General features: G+C 36.8%; 1 long non-coding RNA gene and 1 pseudogene across 6 annotated transcripts in view; one reads left to right on the forward strand and one right to left on the reverse strand.

Moving 5' to 3' along the window:
• Positions 1-18,695, forward strand: part of LOC102961944 — a 285,798-nt gene that overhangs the window by 95,161 nt on the left and 171,942 nt on the right. The gene's annotated exons all lie outside the window — the stretch shown is intronic.
• LOC102967590 lies at positions 5,904-7,250 on the reverse strand (annotated as a pseudogene).

Genomic DNA, 18,695 nt, shown 5'->3' on the forward strand with positions numbered 1-18,695 from the left:
CATCAGCCCAGAGCCCGACGCGGGGCTCGAACTCACAGACCGCGAGATCGTGACCTGAGTTGAAGTCGGATGCTTATCCGACTGAGCCACCCAGGCACCCCTATTTTTCCCATTTTATAGATGAGGAAATTGATTCTAGTGTGATGGAGTGAACCAAGGTTCACACAATTAGCAGGCTTGCATGCAAACCTATATTTTCCTGCTCAATGGAAAATTGCATTGTACTTTTTTTATAGACTTTGAGGAGATAAGGAGAAGGGGGAGGGAGAGAGATTGACTAAGCAATGCTGGGGCTGAGAAGTCCTGCAGTCTGCAAACTGGAGAATCAGGAAAGCCTGTGATGTAATTTATTATGAGTCTGAAGACCTGAGAATCAGGAAAGCTGATACTCTAAATCCCAGTCTGAGGGCAGGAGAAGATGAAATGAGATGTTTTAGTTCAGGTACTGAGCAGGAAAAAAAAGGGATGAATTCCTCCTTCCTCTGTCTTTTGTTCTATTCAGGCCTTCAATAGGTTGGATAATGCTCACCCACACTGGGGAGGGCAATCTACTCACTGTACTGGTTCAGATACTAATCTCATGCAGAAACACCATCCCAGACACACCCAGAAATAATTAATCTGGGTACCCCATGGCCAGTCAAATTCACACTGGTTAATAATAAAATTAATCATCACAATGATAAAATTAGTCATTGCATATTCATATTTGGAAATATCCATTCTTTCAGGCCTCTAGATACTGTGGTAATTGATGCTAAACACTTGAAAATTTAATGTGCCTTAAGAAGATTAAGACATTTTATGATATCAAGGATAATAATGCCAACCAAGAAAAATCAAATGCCTAATGTATTCCAGTCCTGTGTCAGTGACTTTAGACACATTATTTTACAACATGAAGACTGTTATTATTATCCCTATATTTTAGGGGGGAAATTTAGAGAAGTTAAATAACTTTCCAAAGGCAATATTACTAGTAAGTGGCAGGTCTAGAGTTAAAATTCAAATTAAAATCCGAGTTTTGAGCCACTACTCAAGTTTCTCAGTGATCTTTCTGAAATGTAGAAATGTCAAGATGTAAATTGTTCACATGTTGGTTTGTCATGGAAACTTCAATTGGCTCTTTGTGATGTCACTGTAATTTATTGAATCAATTTATACCCTTCCCTTCCTTTCTGTGACGAAATGGTTTGTCTGTCACTTTTCTTAACTTGGAAATTCCATTTCTTAGAAACTCTTCCCTGTACAAGGTCAGAGTTGGCCAAAATAAAAACTTGTATGAAATTTGGGATATGAAAGTTAAGCAGCAGACACTGTCGTCTGAAGTTTGTCAAGGTTAGTTGTGGTGACAGACAATTACAGAGGTATTGACAGGTCCAGGCTTGTCCTCTCTCAACTCTCCTTTAGGTCTAGTTCTTCCTTACTGTTGACCCTGATGACCAACAGCAACTTCAGTATTGTCACTAGTTTCTTATATGGGTATTCAGAAAAGCAAGAGCTTCCCATAGACTTTGCTGTTAGGTTCTATTTCATGGTCTTGTTTCAGTAGCTGGATATGACTGGCCTCTCAGAACTATCAGTAATTTTTCTGATCCTTCAAATTTCCCTCTTGGGTCTTCACTTCCCAAATATCCCCCACATTTGTGTGAGTTCTAATTCTTGTAATCCCTTATCTCATGTCTAATTGCTGTTCTGCTTCCCTTACTGAATGTTGAGTAATACAGAAATTAGTACCTGGGAGTAGGTGCAAACATAACAAAAACCTAAACCATGAGACTTTGGGGGCAAGGGGTGAAATTTAAAAATATTTATAGAAACTCACAACGTTTTTAGGAAAATTTTACTAGAAAACACAACATGTAGTCAGAACCACAAGGGCAGTTTAAGCCAAAAAAGGGACTGTAGGCTCCAAATTTCTAGGCAGAAAGCAGGTTGAAAGAACTTCTCAGATTAAAATATGGGCATTTTTTTTAATGGAAAAGGAAAGGCATCTCAGAGGGAAGAGCCAAGACACCAGATAGTGAAGCCAGCCAAGAACAGTGGATTAGGGAACCATTGCCAAAAAGCAAAATGGGACGAATCAAGAAATGTTTTCTGCCTCTCATGAAATTGGGAGATCTGAAAACATGTTCCTAGTCTATTTTATTTTACTCGTTTTTCATTTCTCTCCTGTCCTCTTCTTTTTCTTTCCCTTCCCTGCCCTTTCCTTCCATCTTTCCTTTTGTTTGCCCAGTTGTAGTTTTAGAATTGCTATGAACTCATGACTATGATTTCCATTCTTCTCCTTTGTGAACAGAAGTGTCTATTAGAGTTGTTTTGTCCCTGTGTCACCATTGGATGTTGGTTATGCAAGGGTCCGATAAGTTGTATTTTTAAGTCCAGAGGTTTTTAGGTTAAAAGGAGCATTAGTACATACACCAACTTTTAATTCAAATAGAGTCTCATTTTACCTTGATCTCTTTAACAACCCCATGGAAGAACTTTAATTCATTTAACTTCTGATGGATATTTATCAAATTTTTGCAATTACAAATAAAACTACAAGGAATATACTTGTAAAAAAAAGGGGAGTTGTATCTGGTAAGCCTCATCCATATCTGGACCTAATTTAAATGAGGACATCTTGTACTTTGAGCCACCTGATGCCATGATTGAATAAAACGTTGGGTATCTTGTTTGGAGATGAGTGCATTTTGCATCTGTAAGGAATGTGAGTTTTGGCTAGGCAAAAATTTCTCCCAAGCCTAGACATGCCACTCCTCTCATCAAGAAGTGGAATCTATTATCCTCTTTTTGAATCTGGGCTGGATTTGTGAACTTCAGTCAACAGAATGCAGAAGAAATAATGCTGTGTCAGTGTTTGACCTATCCTTTAATGGGGCCAGCAATTTCTACTTTGCCTTCTTGGAACCCTGAACCACTATGTAAGACATCTTGTTACTCTGCTGGAGAGAGAAGTTCAGCACTTCTCAGCCATTCCAATCACCCCAGCAAATATGGGGATGGAGTCACCTGGGAGATTCCAACTCCAGCAAAGCCCCTGGCAGAATGAAGCTTCATGAGTAACCCCAACCAGATGGAGCAGAAAAACAGCCTAGGTGATTCAAGTCAATCCACAGAATTGTGAGAAATAAGAAATTGTTACTGATTTCAGCCACTAATTTTGAGGTATCTTGTTATGTAGTAATTGATAACTGAAAGATTTATAAATGAATGAATGAGTGAATGAATGAATGAAAAAATGAATTAAGGAGTCAATGACTGATTAGCACAAAATCTCTGTAAATGGATGTAGGTTATATTACCTAGAATATCACTGGATGTGTTATCACAAATGTGTGTTGCCCTTTCCTCCCACTTAGCACTTTCTGTGAAGTTTTATACCCATGATTGCCTATGGACACCAAGATGCTATGGAAAGGTTCTGAATCCTTGTATGTGTTGAGATAAATATGACGGAAAAAAAAAAAAAAAAAAGAGAATGCTGTTGACTTGCCCCAAAAGTTTAGATTAGAACAGGTTTTTTTTCTTTTCTACCTTTTTTCAGGGCAATATCATGCTCATTACTTAAAAAAACAAAACAAACAAAACCCACCAAAACAAAACAAAACAAAGCTCATTTCTACCAAATGTTGAATTTATTTTAAAAATGAGATAGAGAAACCTATCCTTAATAAAGGAAAAGACCTGAAAAGTAAAACTTTTTAAAATTTTTTAATTTATTTTTTAGAGAGAGAAACAGAGTATGAGTGGGGGAGGAATGGAGGGAGAGGGTGACCCAGAATCCAAATCAGGCTCCAGGCTCTGAGCTGTCAGCACAGAGCCCAACGTGGGGCTCACCAACCACAAAATTATGCCCTGAGCCAAAGTCGGATGCTTAACTGACTAAGCCACCCAGGTGCTCCGAGAAGTAAAACTTTTATACTGTGGGAGAAAAGTAACTATAAGACAACAGCTAAAACAAATTCAAAGGATCTAATGTATTAAACAATCAAAATGTCACTGAAGGTACTTCATATCAGCATCCTGTAAAGAAATACAAAACATGGAATAGAAGCAAAATGAGAGAGAGTCTTAGCGACTGGAGTATGTAAATGATAGAGATAAGGAAATCCTTAGGAGGGAAATAGATAGACTTTATAGATACTACTAAAAAAGCAATAATGAAGAATGATTTAACAGAATTCAAAGGTTTCAGATCATTTGAGAGCCTGTAACAGCAGATGGTAAATATAGTTCAATTCAGACAAACATAAAAAAAAAAAGATGCGTAGCAATAGAGAACTACAAAAAAAGGCTGTGGAAACACATTTCAATGGACTAATCACCCAGTACGCCAACCAGAAAATATCCAAAAACTTTTAATTATCAGCTTGGTGCAAAGAAACAGTGTTCTATGATGAAGGTCAGAATATAAAAAAGTGTTTCAGGTTTTTAGTCTTAACTATTGAGGGAGGGGTGGGGAAGAGGGGAATGAGAAAAATACTCAGAAGTGGAGAAAGATAAAGATATTCTATGAAACATGAGATTCTTAGTCACAAACTCCAGAGGATTTAATTTTCTCCATGGAAATAAAAAAGCATTTTGATATGGGTGTTAACTTATTTAATAGGGTGCATGTTAGTACCTTATGTAAGAGACTGTCTAAAAATAACCAGCACAGCTTTTTTCCAAGTGGAAATGGATTATACAGCCTGTAAACTACCAGTTGTTTACACTGATGGTCTTCGTGACAGAGGAGGATTCATATACATTTATATGGTCAAATTGGCTGGAACATTTCAAGGCATCTGTTTCCATGTGGTTTCTGTATTCAAACAGGCACTTCTCTTAGAGGAAGCTAAGTGGAACCTTCACACCCACCCTCTTAATACAAAAATCTCTTATTAGGCTGTTCTCCCAGGTTCCACAATATACTCAGAGAAAACAGAATTGGTCTTTCTAACAATAGCATTTTCAGTATGTTATTAGGTCAACAATCACATTTTTTTTTCTTTTTACCATCAACAAATATTTCGGAACAAAATGAGGCAGGCTCATGCAATCTTGTCTTTCGTTAGAGACAATTTTGACACTAACAGGATTGTTATGGGTTTCCGAATTAACCTGTGATGTCACAGTGCTTTTGTATGTAATGGTTTTGGACTGAACATAAATCTATTCTATAAGGAATATCTAGAACTAAGACATTGAAGAGGAAGATAGAAAACAATATGCCTTGGAGTTATGGAAGATTTTAAGGTAGGAAAACTGATTGGACGTCTATAGGAATATCTCTCTAGGTATGTAAAAACACAGTAGTCAACAAAATATGTTATATATGTTTAAATTTGACTCCTGTCTAAAGTCCAGAGATTAAAGTTGACGGTCTTTAAAGAACTCCTCTAGGGGGTCCTGTGTGACTCAAGAGCATCCAACCCTTGGTTTCAGCTGTCATGATTCCAGGGTTGTGGGATTGAGCCCAGCATCAGACTCAGTGCTGAGCATGGAGCTTGCTTGAGATTTTCTCTTTCTCTCTCTCTCTCTGTCTCCCTCCCTCCCTCCCTCCCTCCCTCCCTTCATCCCTCCCTCCCACTGTGACCCTCTCTCCTACTTGTACGTGCTCTCTCTCTTGCTAAAATAAATTTTAAAAGTAAATAAAGATCTCCTCTAAACTGATTCTTCTTTATTTTTTATTTCTTTTGATAAGAGTTTAATTGCCACTAGAATTATTTTCAAGTTAAGAAGATAAGGGTATTTTTTTTTTAACTATTCAAATGCTTTAATGGTGGCATCTATACAGCATGTGGTGTCAAGACAGGAAAAAGAGCAAGTGCACACAGAGACATGGTTATCAGATAACAGGTTGTGAGTGAATTCTGAGTTCACATGGCTTCCACATGCTTTACTAGCTATCAGCTCTAGGCCACCTCTTCCTCTGCCTCCTCCTCAAACTCACCTTCTTTCTCAGCCCCGGAATCCTGGTACTGCTGGTATTCAGACACCAGGTCATTCAAGTTGCTCTCAGCCTCGGTGATCTCCATCTCCTCCATGCCCTCACCTGTGTACAATGCAGGTGCCTTCACCTGTGTACCAGCACAGAAGCCCTTGCACCTGAGCATGGCTGTGAACTCCTCTGAGATACACTTCAACAGTTCCTGGATGCCTGTGCTATTGCCGATGAAGGTGGCAGACATTTCTAGCCCTCGGGATATCACAGATATCTTCATGTTAGGGATATATTCCACTAACATTTAGCATCTGCTTGTCCACCCTCTTCATGGACATGTGGCCCCTGAACACTGTAACCATGGTCGGATAGAGGTGGTGGCAGAGGTCACAGACAGCCATCACGTTCTTGGCATTGAACATCTTCTGGGTAAACTTAAGCAACCTCAGGGCCCAGTACCGTTGGCTGCCTCTGCTGATCAATGGGGCGAGGCTGGACGTGAAGAAGTTCAGGCAGGGGAAGGGGGCCATATTGACAGCCAGCTTGCGCAGGGTCAGCATTGAGCTGGCCAGGAAAATGCAGGCAGGTGGTGACCCCACTCATGGTGGCTTACACCAGGTGGGTGACCTCCCAATAGGTGGGTGTGGTCAGTTTTAGGGTTCTGAAGTAGATATCATAGAGGGTCTTGTTATCAATGCAGAAGGTTTTGACTGTTTTCTACAAGCTGGTGGACTGAGAGGGTAGCATCACAGGGCTCCACCACCATATCTGACACCTCGGTGGAGGGCACCATACTGAATGTGCTCATGATACTGTCTGGGTACTTCTCTTGTATCTTGCTGATGAGGGGGGTACCCATCGTAGACTCAGTCCCCCTACCCAGGGAGTGGGTCAGCTAGAAGCCCTGCAGGCAGTCATCGTTTTCAGCTTCCTTCCTCAGAACATCCAGCACCAGGCCGACCAGCTCTGCACGTTCTGTGTATTGACTCTTGGCCCAGTTGTTCCCAATACCACTCTGACCCAAAACAAAGTTGTCTTTCCTGAAGATTTGCCTGAAGGGTCCTTAGCGCTTGGAGTCCATGGTGCCCAGCTCCCGGTCCAGGAGCTCAGCGCAAGACACGTACTTGCCACTGGTGGCCTTGTTGTAGTACACATTGATCTGCTTCAACTTCAGGTCGCTGTCTCTGTGGTAAATGTCTGTGGTCGATGCCAGGCTTGTCACTGATCATTACTCCACCACCGTCCCATCCCCCCCACCGAACTTGGCACTGATCTGGTTGCTGCATTGTCTGGCCTGCAGGTGCACTATCTCCCTCATTGCGGCAGCAAGAGCCAAACATTGGGCGGCAGAGTGCTAAGAAGATTGACTTTTTAAACTTCAAAATGAACTTCCCTGCTATGACTGACTGTATTTCCTAATATGAAGAATTATAAGTTTTCACAATTAAAGCATAAGCTTTTAGGATACTTTGATTCTGGGCGTTATGCCTCATCCATCTGCCACATAGGCCTATTCCAGTTGACATCCTGATAATTGCTAGCATACATACAATCTGTAGTTTAAAACTTATTACTTATCATAGGGAAGCTGACCCAATATAAATGTGTTTTAAAATTTAGTCTTATCTAATAAAAAATAGAAATGGTCAATAGAAAGAAATCTAATTTTAAGAAATTTAAAATATATTTGGAATTACTGGAGATTGCTTTCTTGTTTAAACTTTTTTAAAGTTTACTTAGAGAGAGAGAGACAGAGAGAGTCAGCAGGGGAGGGGCAGAAAGAGAGGGAGAGAGAATCCCCAGCAGGTTCCACATCGTCAGTCAGGGCAGAGCCCAAAGCGGGTCTGGAGACCACAACTGTGAGATCATGACCTGAGCTGAACCCAAGAACTAGACGCTTAAGGGACTGAGATTGCTTTTCTTTTTTTTTAAGTTTATTTATTTATTTTTAGAGAGAGAAGGAGAGAGGCAGAGAGAGAGGGAGAGAGAGAGAATCCCAAGCAAGCTCTCTGCTGTCAGCATAGAGCCTGAGGCATGGCTGGAACCCACCAACCATGAGACCATGACCTGAGCTAAGACCAAGAGCTGGATGCTTACTCGACGGAGCCACCCAGGCACCCCATGAGATTGCTTTCTTAATTAAAAAATTAAGTTAGATTAAACATTTTTTTGGTGAAATTTCTCTCTCTGTCAGTTGGCATGTTGGCACAAGTAAACCCTCCTTGCTTTCCCCACTAAAAAGACTGTGGCCATGATTTCACTAAAGGCAACTTACCTATCATTCTTGTTTTTTTGTTTTTTGTTTGTTTGTTTGTTTGTTTTTTTAATCTTCTGTGCCCAAAACAGTGCTAGATGGTGGGCTAGCAAATATTTGTAGGAAAAAGGCATAAACTGTAGTTTAGTACTTTTCTATGGTTTTAAATAATGTTACAAAGGCAAAAATAATTGAATAAAAATGGAAATGACTAAATATTTTAATTCACTTAATGGTGTATGTATATTCCACTTTTGTGAGAGCAAAGAGAGGGTCACAGAAAAATCAGAAGATGCTAGGTAGCTACATTTTTGAAAAGATCAAGTGCCATTGAATTTGCAGAGTAACAGAAAGTTATATTTAGAAGTAGACTTAAAATATGACAGTTCATGACATGGTATTTATTAAGGAACACACTTCACATATGGGAGTTGACTTTTTGCTCTAGGATGCCTTGCTTTACACCTCCTTTATATAGAACAAACAAAAATGCTTTTGTACAGGACAGAATGACAGGGTTTCTCAATTCGGTTCTCTGATGTAGTTATAAAATGGCTTTAAGTAGTTATCCACTGCATAAGTTGCCATTTCAAAATTGATATAAGCTAATATAAAATTGGCATCAATACTGCATCATGTTACTGAAATCTATTTTTGTTTTTTTGTTTTTGTGTTTGTTTCTTATTTGAACATACCCCTCGTAACCATCCAGTGCTTTCCTCATGGACCACCATCCTCATGCTCTCTTTGGCTGATGGTTGAAATAGCTAGGTGTCAAAAATAAATTTTTTTTTGCATTCTTCCATGGATGATTTGTTACTGGGAATATGGTTGCTCAGCTAGAGACCATATTTCTTGGACTCTCTTACAGCTAGATGTGGTCCTTTAGCTATGGGTCTTAAAATATTGGGTATGTGAATTCTTTATACTTTCCCCTTCCCATGAGCTGCAGTATGGTCACTTTTGGGATTCTAATCAGAGAAAATTCCATTTGTATTTTTAAGCTTCTATATTTTGGAGTATCTTATTAGAGCAGCTTAGCCTTCTCCCTAACTAATACAGTTGGGCCCAGCAACAGTTTTAACTCACTTTAGTCCCAATGAAACCAAACTCATTATATTAGATGCTGGCACTTTCCTTTGAAAATGAACCTCAGAACATTTAATTTTGTGTACTGAAAGGTGAATCATATGAGAGGTAATATATTCATTTAAGTGGTAGTCATATAAAAACCCAGTTTGTAGTGACTGTTGGATAGAATTTCAGGCCAAGTTGGATTGAAAATATTTAGGATATTTAACAATCATCAGGTGCTATGTACAAGTAAATTCCATTTTATAGGATACTGAGAATTCCAGCTTTACACAGTGCTGCTCTCTAACAGTGATACTAAAAAGTAAAAGCCAAAAGGAGACCTTGCACTTTTCATGATCTTCGCTGCATTTACCCTAAGGACTCTAAATGACCACTAGGCTTCTAAATCTTGATGTTACCTATCAATTCTACCTTGCTTTGTATGGATTATCTCTTCCCTGACTTTAAATGCACTGCTATGAAGTTCATTTAATGATGTATGCATTTATTCAACAGATGTGTGTTAAGTGAATGAACACATATTTATTGAGAGTTTACCAAGGGTCAGGAACTATTCTATTACCCAGAGATTCAATAATGAATGAAAGAGACAAAGTTGCTGGCCTCATGGAGCTTGTATTTCAATTGGCAGAGACAGAAAATATATAAGTAAGTGAATAAATAAAAATATTCAGATATTGATAAATAGAATGGAAGAAATAAAAGCAGGGTGCTAAATAGGTGTGACTCAGGAGGAGTGTTCTTTAGATAGGGTGCCCCCAAATTCCTCTCTGAATAGGTCGTATGAAACTGAGATATAGTTGATAAAGAGAAGGCAGATAGGGTTAAGAGTGTAGGCAGAGAGAAAAATAGGTGCTAAGTACTTGGGGGATTTACATTCAGTTTTGATGCCATGTATATGGTATTTATCTAATTATTATATAATAATAGCATGTGAGTGATAGAAAAGTATACATCAAAAGAATCAATAATTCTACAGAGAGCTTAAACTAAAATATTCAGAGCTTTATCTTCACCTTATTTAGTATTGGAAGTTGTGTGAATCAGGTATGCAGGCTTTATAACTGCTGACAAAAGATTATCATCTAAAATAGATTTAGGGGTGCCTGGGTGGCTCAGTTGGTTAAGCATCCAACTTCGGCTCAGGTCATGATCTCGCAGTTCAGGCGTTCCAGCCCTGCATCAGGCTCTGTACTGACAGATTAGAGCTTGGAGACTGCTTCAGATTCTGTGTCTCCCTCTCTCTCTCTGCCCCTCCCCACTCACACTCTGTTTTTTTCTCTCTCTCTCTCAAAAATAAACATTAAATAAATAAATAAATATATTTAAACAAGGGGTCTTGTTCAGCATAATAATTTATTTTACTTATATTATTTTAATGCAAAATTTAGTTTTCAGTAAGTATTATTTTGTAAGGTTTGACAGGTATAATTAGGATGTAATTGCCTTTAACTAAATAAGGAAAATAAAAATAAATACAAATAAATAAAATATAATTAATTGATATAACTTTATTTTCAATTGTATGGCAGGAATGATTGCATAATAAAATTGAAGTGGTCTGAATGTAGATGAAAAATCGAATAGGCACAGGTGTAATTAAATAACAGGGGCGCCTGGGTGGCTCATTTGGTTGAACATCCGACTCTTAATTTTAGCTCAGGTCATGATATCGCAGCTCATGAGATGGAGCCCCGAGTTGGGTCTGCACTGACAGTTTGGATTCTCTGTCTACTTCTCTCCCTCCCTCTCTGTCTGCCTCTCTGCTGCTAGCACATGCACTCTCTCTCTCAAAATAAATACGTAAACATTAAAAAAATAATTAAATAACAGAAAGTAACTTAGCAAAAGGAAGAAAATGCGAGGACTTCCTTGATCAATGCATATTGGAAATTGTTGAAAAAAATACTGGAAATATAAAAACAATTTTTCTGTAAAAATCTCCAAAAATCTTCACTTTAACACTTCTAAGCATAAGCCTATTAAAATATGAGAAATGCAATCAATATCTTGCAGAAACCAGTAAGGACAATTTCACTGCTGAATAGAATATCCGTAACCTGGAAAACAATTTAAGGATTTAAAAAAAAAAATGACTCCCAACAGTTCTTTTAATAAGTTCAGATAAATTGGAAATCAAGTATGCAAGATGGCTCTTACTCTACTTCTATATCCTGTCTGCAATGCATGAAAAAATCAAAATAATATTTGCCATAATACGACAGGAAACAATCTATGAAATTTAATGTCCCAAAGAAGATTCAGCATGCCTGAACAAGAGTACAATGAAGAAAAATTTCCTATAATTATGAAACTTATGACCATTAAGTTATTTATATTGTATATATTTGCTGCATCTTTTTGGAAACCTTTAAATGAGAAATGTAAGAAAATAATTTTCTGGGAATTGACTGAGATAACCACAGATAAAAAATTAAAATGAATTATTTGGCAACTACTGTATAGTAACATTAGGTATAATTCTACTGTTGAAATTGCCTCTGTATTATAAGCAGTTAGAAAACACTTTCTCAAATGATCAACATCTATTTCCAAAAGTGTAGTTATGGATAATATGCATAGTTATAAATCATCATGAACTTCCTTCAAGATTTAATCCAAGGAGAAGTATTCAGACAAACAGATACCTTTTAATAAGTTCCAGCTGTGAACTTCAAGACAATCATAAGAGATAAACATAAAGAATCCAGGCATAATACAAAATAAGTAAGTCCTATAAAACCGGAAATCTGCAGAGTTCTAAATCCTCAGGAATCCATAGGATGTCCACAAATGCTTTTAGAGGGCAAGACTTTCAGAGCTAATATAAAATCTGACTCATTATCTTTCTGTAATTTAGTATTTCCACTTATAAGAATTCTAAATAGAGGGTAGCTAGAATAGCTGCATTAATCTAAACTTCTTTTCCATCAAAAGTTCATTACAAGCGCCCTTGGCTCTGTTCTCATCCCTTCATCCTTGCACATCTCTCCTGCATGACTTCAAAGAGAACTTTCCACACAGGAGATAGAAAAGGGAGGCTAGAGGATGAGAACAGGGCCACCTCTGTTAAGAGAGAGGCTTAATTAAGTACATATTTGAAGAGTGCCTTTGACATGAAAAAGCAGTAAGAAAATTCAGTACTGTTAACACCAAATGAGAAGTGCTTGGTCCTGGGAGCAAAGCCTTATAGAGATTAAGAAAAAGTTTATATTTTCCTCCTCCAGGCAAGTATTTTTCGATGGGGTTCTTTATTGATCTGTCATCCTAAGGGAGTCTGTAAATCTAGCATCTGCATATTGATTTTTGGTTTGCATGAAGGAAGAGGAAGCAGAGAGTAAAAGATACATCTTTCTTAAATGTGAATAAAACTACAGAATGCATGCTTCAAATGTATACTTTTTTTTACAAAAGGGCTTATATGTAAAATTTGGAGTAGAATAATTTGTATAATAAATGAGAATCTTTATTATCATTTGTTACTTAATAGAAATTTAACTGGTGTGTTATTATCAAAATGACCAATATTAACATAACAGCACATGAAAATTGGAAGCGCTGTATTCTACAGATATAAAATTCTAAAGTGAGATGTGAAATCAAAATGCAAATCATCCAAAAATAAGTAAATAACTGGCTAGAAGTCTCTAGAACCCATAATGAAAGGATTGAAAAAGAAAGTGAAGTAAGAACAGAGTGTTTGTGCAGAGATTTCCTTCAAGACCTGGTTCTGGATTCTTAGTCCCACTAACAGGACTCATCCAAGGATGAGGAGTGGGAGTCCTCCTTTCTCTACCTGAAACATAGAAAGAGGAGCTTTATTAAAGTGCTTATTGGAGCATGGATATGCCCTCACAGTTTGGGGGATCCTTTGATCTGCCAGCTGACAAATGCCTTGACATTCTTTAGTGCAAGGTCATGGCTTTCTGAGGTGGTGGGGCTGAGAGAAAGAAGAGGGTTCATTTGTGAGATACGTGCATTTTCACTAGTGGTAGGGCAAAAAATTCATGAATTTTTCCTGTGGGTGAGATGTAGATGACAAGAGTGGAGCCATCCTGGAGCTGTTTTGAATTCTATTCAGCTGGACTTCCAGGATGGGCAACAGGACTCTAACTGCTAGTCTCTGTCTAAAGTAGAGATGAGAGAGATGCAGGCATCTGAAGAAATGTTATTGCATAAGTAGTCACAGGTATTGTAGCCAGAGGAGGCTAGCCTCCAAAAAGTCCACAAAACCTTTAAACACCTGCCAGGCCAAGTTCCTGCAATGTCATCTTGTGAAAGTAGCTGACCAAGTAAGAACTTCCCTTTCCCCATTTGGCTTCCACTCTTATTAATTGAAGAGTGGTATTTACAGGAACAGGTGAGTACAGGATGGGATGAGTGAGACAGAAAGACTGCTTTCCTGTACCCTCTACCCCCCAAATGGCCAGTCATTAACCAGCCCTGGGTGAAGAGAGAAGATAGGATAAATCAAGGTCAGAGTTTTGATTATTGGGGACTGAACAGTGCGATTTCTGACACAAGGCTTTGTTTTTGATATAAGCTGACTGTACAACCAACGTATAACTACCAAAAACTAACAAAGGGATCATGAGAACTTCAAATGTTTCATCTAGTATCAAGTGAAAACTATTCCTAATGGTAAAGAAAAAAGGAAATGGGATGAAAGGATAGTTTTGGTTTCAGTTTGCCCCATGAGTCATGCCTACTAAATAGCAACCAAGCTTAAAATCTTTTTTTTTCCCAAAAAATCTATAGCTAAGAAGTAACTGATTAAAAATGGGGCATATCTTCTATTTTGCTATGTAATCAAATTAGTCACCATAGGACACAAACTTATTATTCTTTAAAGTTAAAATATGAATTTTTTGTACTGTACAGTATTGAAAAAACTCCACATACTCTATTGAAAAAAATCTACATATAAGTGAATCCGTGCATTTCAAACCCATGTTGTCCAAGGGTCAACTGTAAACTGTTTTCCTGAGTTCTGTGAACTGCTTGAGCAAATTATCAAACAGAGGAAGGGGCCATGAGAACACAGTGATTGTAATTGGTATCTGAGGTGGTAGAACGCAGTCTTGTAGGATTCAGCCCTTTACCTGTGAGATCTGACACTAAATCCAGATGGATAGTGTCAATTAAAATATGATTTTAAAACTCAGAGAGAGAAGTTGAATAAAAACTTCATCAAAGCCTTCAGCTTTATCTTAAAATATTGTAAACAAAAAGTTCACCTGTTTATAATTATACCTAGAAAGCCAACCAATTATTTAATGACACACCAATAATTAAAAGACCAGTCATAGCACATACATAGTAACTATTTTAAAGTTTGCTTAATTTTTGAAAACAGGATTATATGTTAGACAAATATAAGTTTTTCAATAGAATGGAGACCTACCAGCCATTATCCAAGTAGAAGATATGCAACAATTTTGTGGAAGGTTGACTAGATGGCCCACTTGAAAAAAGTCTTTCAGGGTTTGTATTTGTCTGAATATTTAATGCAGACATTAATAAGGAAATGTCTATTAATGGAAACCTAAATATTTACTAATTCTGCCATAATGTTTTGGTTGCGAACTCTTAAGTCAACTGAAATTTCTCTGCCATGATCTGTCAAACATTAACCTTTTTTGTGACTTGAATGGATTTCTTTTATTAGAATCAGTTTGGGCAATAGCACTTTGGTTCTATTCATTAACTTTCTAGAAAAATGAGTTTCTATTTTTTGCTTTAGAGTCAAAGCCGAGGACAAAAGGGGATGTTATTGCAATAGTAGTAAAGAGACTGATAAGGCTTGAGATGCAAAGAATAGTTTTCAAAACAGTGGTTCTGTGCAATCTTTAGTTAGTAAATAACATCTGTGCAAATAGTTACTTATGGAACTTGTATTATTTTATTCTTTTTGAAATTTTTTTCCAGACTTATCTAAAGCTTAGAAAAATGACTGACAAATGAATCAGTTTTGAATCTGTCAGTTTCTATTCACACTGTCTAGATCAGACCTTCATCTTTCAACTGAATTTTGACAATATCTTCTTTTCCCTTTATTTACTTCCCTGACTTTGATGTTGTTCTCCCCTCATGGACCCTCCACAGCATAGACAAAATATTATTTTTTAATGATTATTTATTTTTGAGAGAGAGAGAGAGAGAAAGAGAGAGAGGGAGGAAGGGGCAGAGAAAGAGGGAGAGGGACACACAGAATCCGAAGCAATCTCCAGGCTCTGAGCTGTCAGCACAGAGCCCGATATGGGGCTCCAACTCACAGACTGTGAGATCATGACCTGAGCTGAAGTCTGATGCTTAACCGACTGAGCCACCCAGGCATCCGTAGACAGATTATTTTTTTAATGAAAATCCGTTGACAATTCTTTTTTGTTCAAAATAAATTGTTGGTCTCCCATTTCCTAAAGGAGTGTTTCTCAGCATTAAAAGAAAATGTCTTAACATACATATTCATACATAGGACAAACTAGGTTGGGAACAGTTAGCTTCAGTCTCATTAGCTATTTGCTCAGCTTTTTTTCCTTCCTACCCACTCAACAAAGCACATTGAAATTTAAGGGACCAAAAGGGAAAGTAGAAGTATAAGCTTTTTTTTTATTAAAAGGAATAATTTCTGAGTTCAATCTATTGATATTAACAAATTACTGATATAATAGAATATCAGTATACTTAAGTTTAAAAATCCATTGGACTATAGGGTAAGTCCAAACTACTCAATATGGTATCCATTTTCAGCTCCTTCCTCAGTCCTAGCTGCCTCTGACAGGGAAATAATGCAAATTACACCGTAGGGGAGAATTTTCTGGGAGGAAGGAACATATAAGAATAGGAGAGGCTAGAGAACAATAGACTTTTTAGAATTTAGTTTATCTAAGGTTAGTCCTATCCATGAATCTTCTCATACTCAGGAATCTCTTCTCATACTCAGGAATCTCATACTCAGAATCTCTCATTCTCAGGAATCTCTTAACTAGGCATTGTTATATTATTGACAGCCATTCAGTTTATAATTCAGATAAAATAATAGAATTTAATATACGGATCTAGGACATAGTTGTTAAACTTCTTAGTAATTCAGGAGATTAGAACTTCATAATTTGAATTTCATAGTCATGTACATTTTTTACTAGCATTATGTTAATCTTTACAGTGGTAGAAAGTCACAAATAACTGGATTTCAGTTATTAATACTATATTTGAATATCTTATATGTTTTTAACAAATGTTAATAATTCTATACCTAGGATATTTAAAAAAATAAGATTAATTATTTTATCTGTAGGTAGAGTAACTTATCAGATATGATAGTTGGTGAATTACTGTCTTTAAGATCATTTATCTTTTAATGTTCTGTTCTAAACTGAGTGAAATTTTCCATTTTGCTATCAAAAAAACACTTTCCTTAGCTAAGGATTCAGTGACACTACTGTGTCAATATTCTGTGTGCAAATTTTTAAGTTATAAAAAAAAAAGTTCACATTGTTAAATTTCACACACATCTGTCTAATATATATTTTCTTTTTTAGTTTCAATTTTCTTTCTAAGCCCGCATTTCACAATTATACACTACTTTGAGCCTACTTTTTAATGAAGTTCTCCATCTCCCTAACTAAATATTGGTTTCATTCGAGAAAGGAATATGCATTCTATCTCTTTGTATTCCAAATATATAGCACAGTGCTTTGGGGATACTAAGGCAAATTTAGTTTAAAGGAAACTAATTTTGAGAGGAAAATTTTGAGAGGAAACTAATTTTGAGAGGAGATTTTTTTTTTCGAAGTGACTCAACATCATTATCAACAAAAGTTTGGATGCAAGAACTATCCTCTATATGGGTATATTTTGTAGCACTTTCCCTCAAAGAATTTACAATCTGTTCATAGACACAAGCTGCATACCCAAGGCTCATTCATTATGTTTTTATTAAAGCACAGGGACAGGTCCCATGGGCAGGAAGATCTGCACTGGGATTGTGAGGCATTGATTATATGTTTTCAAGGCTCATTTATAAAAGAATATAGACCTTAAAAGTTGGAAGAATTCCAAAAAAAAAAAGATGTGACCAATCTATATAGTGTTATCAGAGAAATTTTTAGGTATCTGGGTGGAATTAAATAATATTCCATTCAATTTTAACATTTGAACTTATTTAATTCTCTGAGGTAGGAGTTCTCTTGGCAAATATATATGTGAACGTATCACTAATACCATTTTGAGAATTAGCCTCACCCCTTTTTTTTCCATTGCATGGCCATGAGTTCTAATGAGAAGTCATGCATACTTTGTAATGTGAAGTTTTATGTTTACAAAAAAATCAAATTCAGGACATATGAGTATTGCAGTCAAATTTACTGCTACATTTGCTTTGGCAGTGGAAAAGTCCAAAGGCCAGCAATTGGACAAAAATAGTGGTAAAGTCCACCATTTATAAAAATTAAGGAATGGTAAATTATTTCAATGGCAATGGGCAATATTTTAACAGTCTTGCACTATCATGACTAGGCCTTGAAAGTGAGACAACAAAAGCCTCTGATTTCCAATTTTGGTTTCATTAAATCCCAAGAGGAAACAAGTTCTGAGAGCTCTCACTCAAGGTATTATATCACTTGAACTCCAGCCTCATTCTATTTGACTTCAAAGCCCATATTCTTTCTGGTTTACCATGTTAAAATTAATCTGGTCATTTATGCATGTATGTACATGTACACACATGTACACATACACATACACACACATGTGCACACACAGAGACGCTTAATTTTCTAACAGGTTTGGGTAATGTTTTAGGCACAAGGCATTTCTCTTAGTTGATCAACAAACACTATGTTAAAAATTACAATATGAAAAAAATTAAAATAAATAAATAAATAATTACATAATGAGGATTCCTATCTTAATTGTTCCTGTTGCATCTTTGGATTTCTATAGTCATAAATAATATTTATTCATTTATTCATTCACTTATATATTCTGCTAGGTGCGGAGGATCAATAAGGAAGTCTCTGTGTTCTAGTAACTGTCTTGTCAATTGGGAAAAATAAATATATAAACAAATATATGCCACAGGTAATTAAGATGAAAGTACTTTCTAGATCCAGTGAAGAAATAAGAGAGGAGAGTGGTCAATCATTATATGTGAGTTACAGTAAACTGGAGTCTCTATTTTGTGTGTTTCCCATCTTGTTATAAGCTCCTTTTCATAATCACAGGTTACAAAGGTCTTGGATGGTGTCCAGCATGACCTATCAAATGATGAATTTAGTTTTTATTCTTGTGCCTTCCCTTAGTATATACATAATTCTGTCATGTACCTTGAAACATTTAGGTTTTTGCTATTTGTTTAAATGTTCTAACTTGACTAGAATAGTACCTCCTAAAGCCAGAGTTTTTATTTTCTAA

Source organism: Panthera tigris, chromosome C2 (assembly GCF_018350195.1).
Source record: "Panthera tigris isolate Pti1 chromosome C2, P.tigris_Pti1_mat1.1, whole genome shotgun sequence".
In the NCBI taxonomy this organism is placed as follows: domain Eukaryota; kingdom Metazoa; phylum Chordata; class Mammalia; order Carnivora; family Felidae; genus Panthera; species Panthera tigris.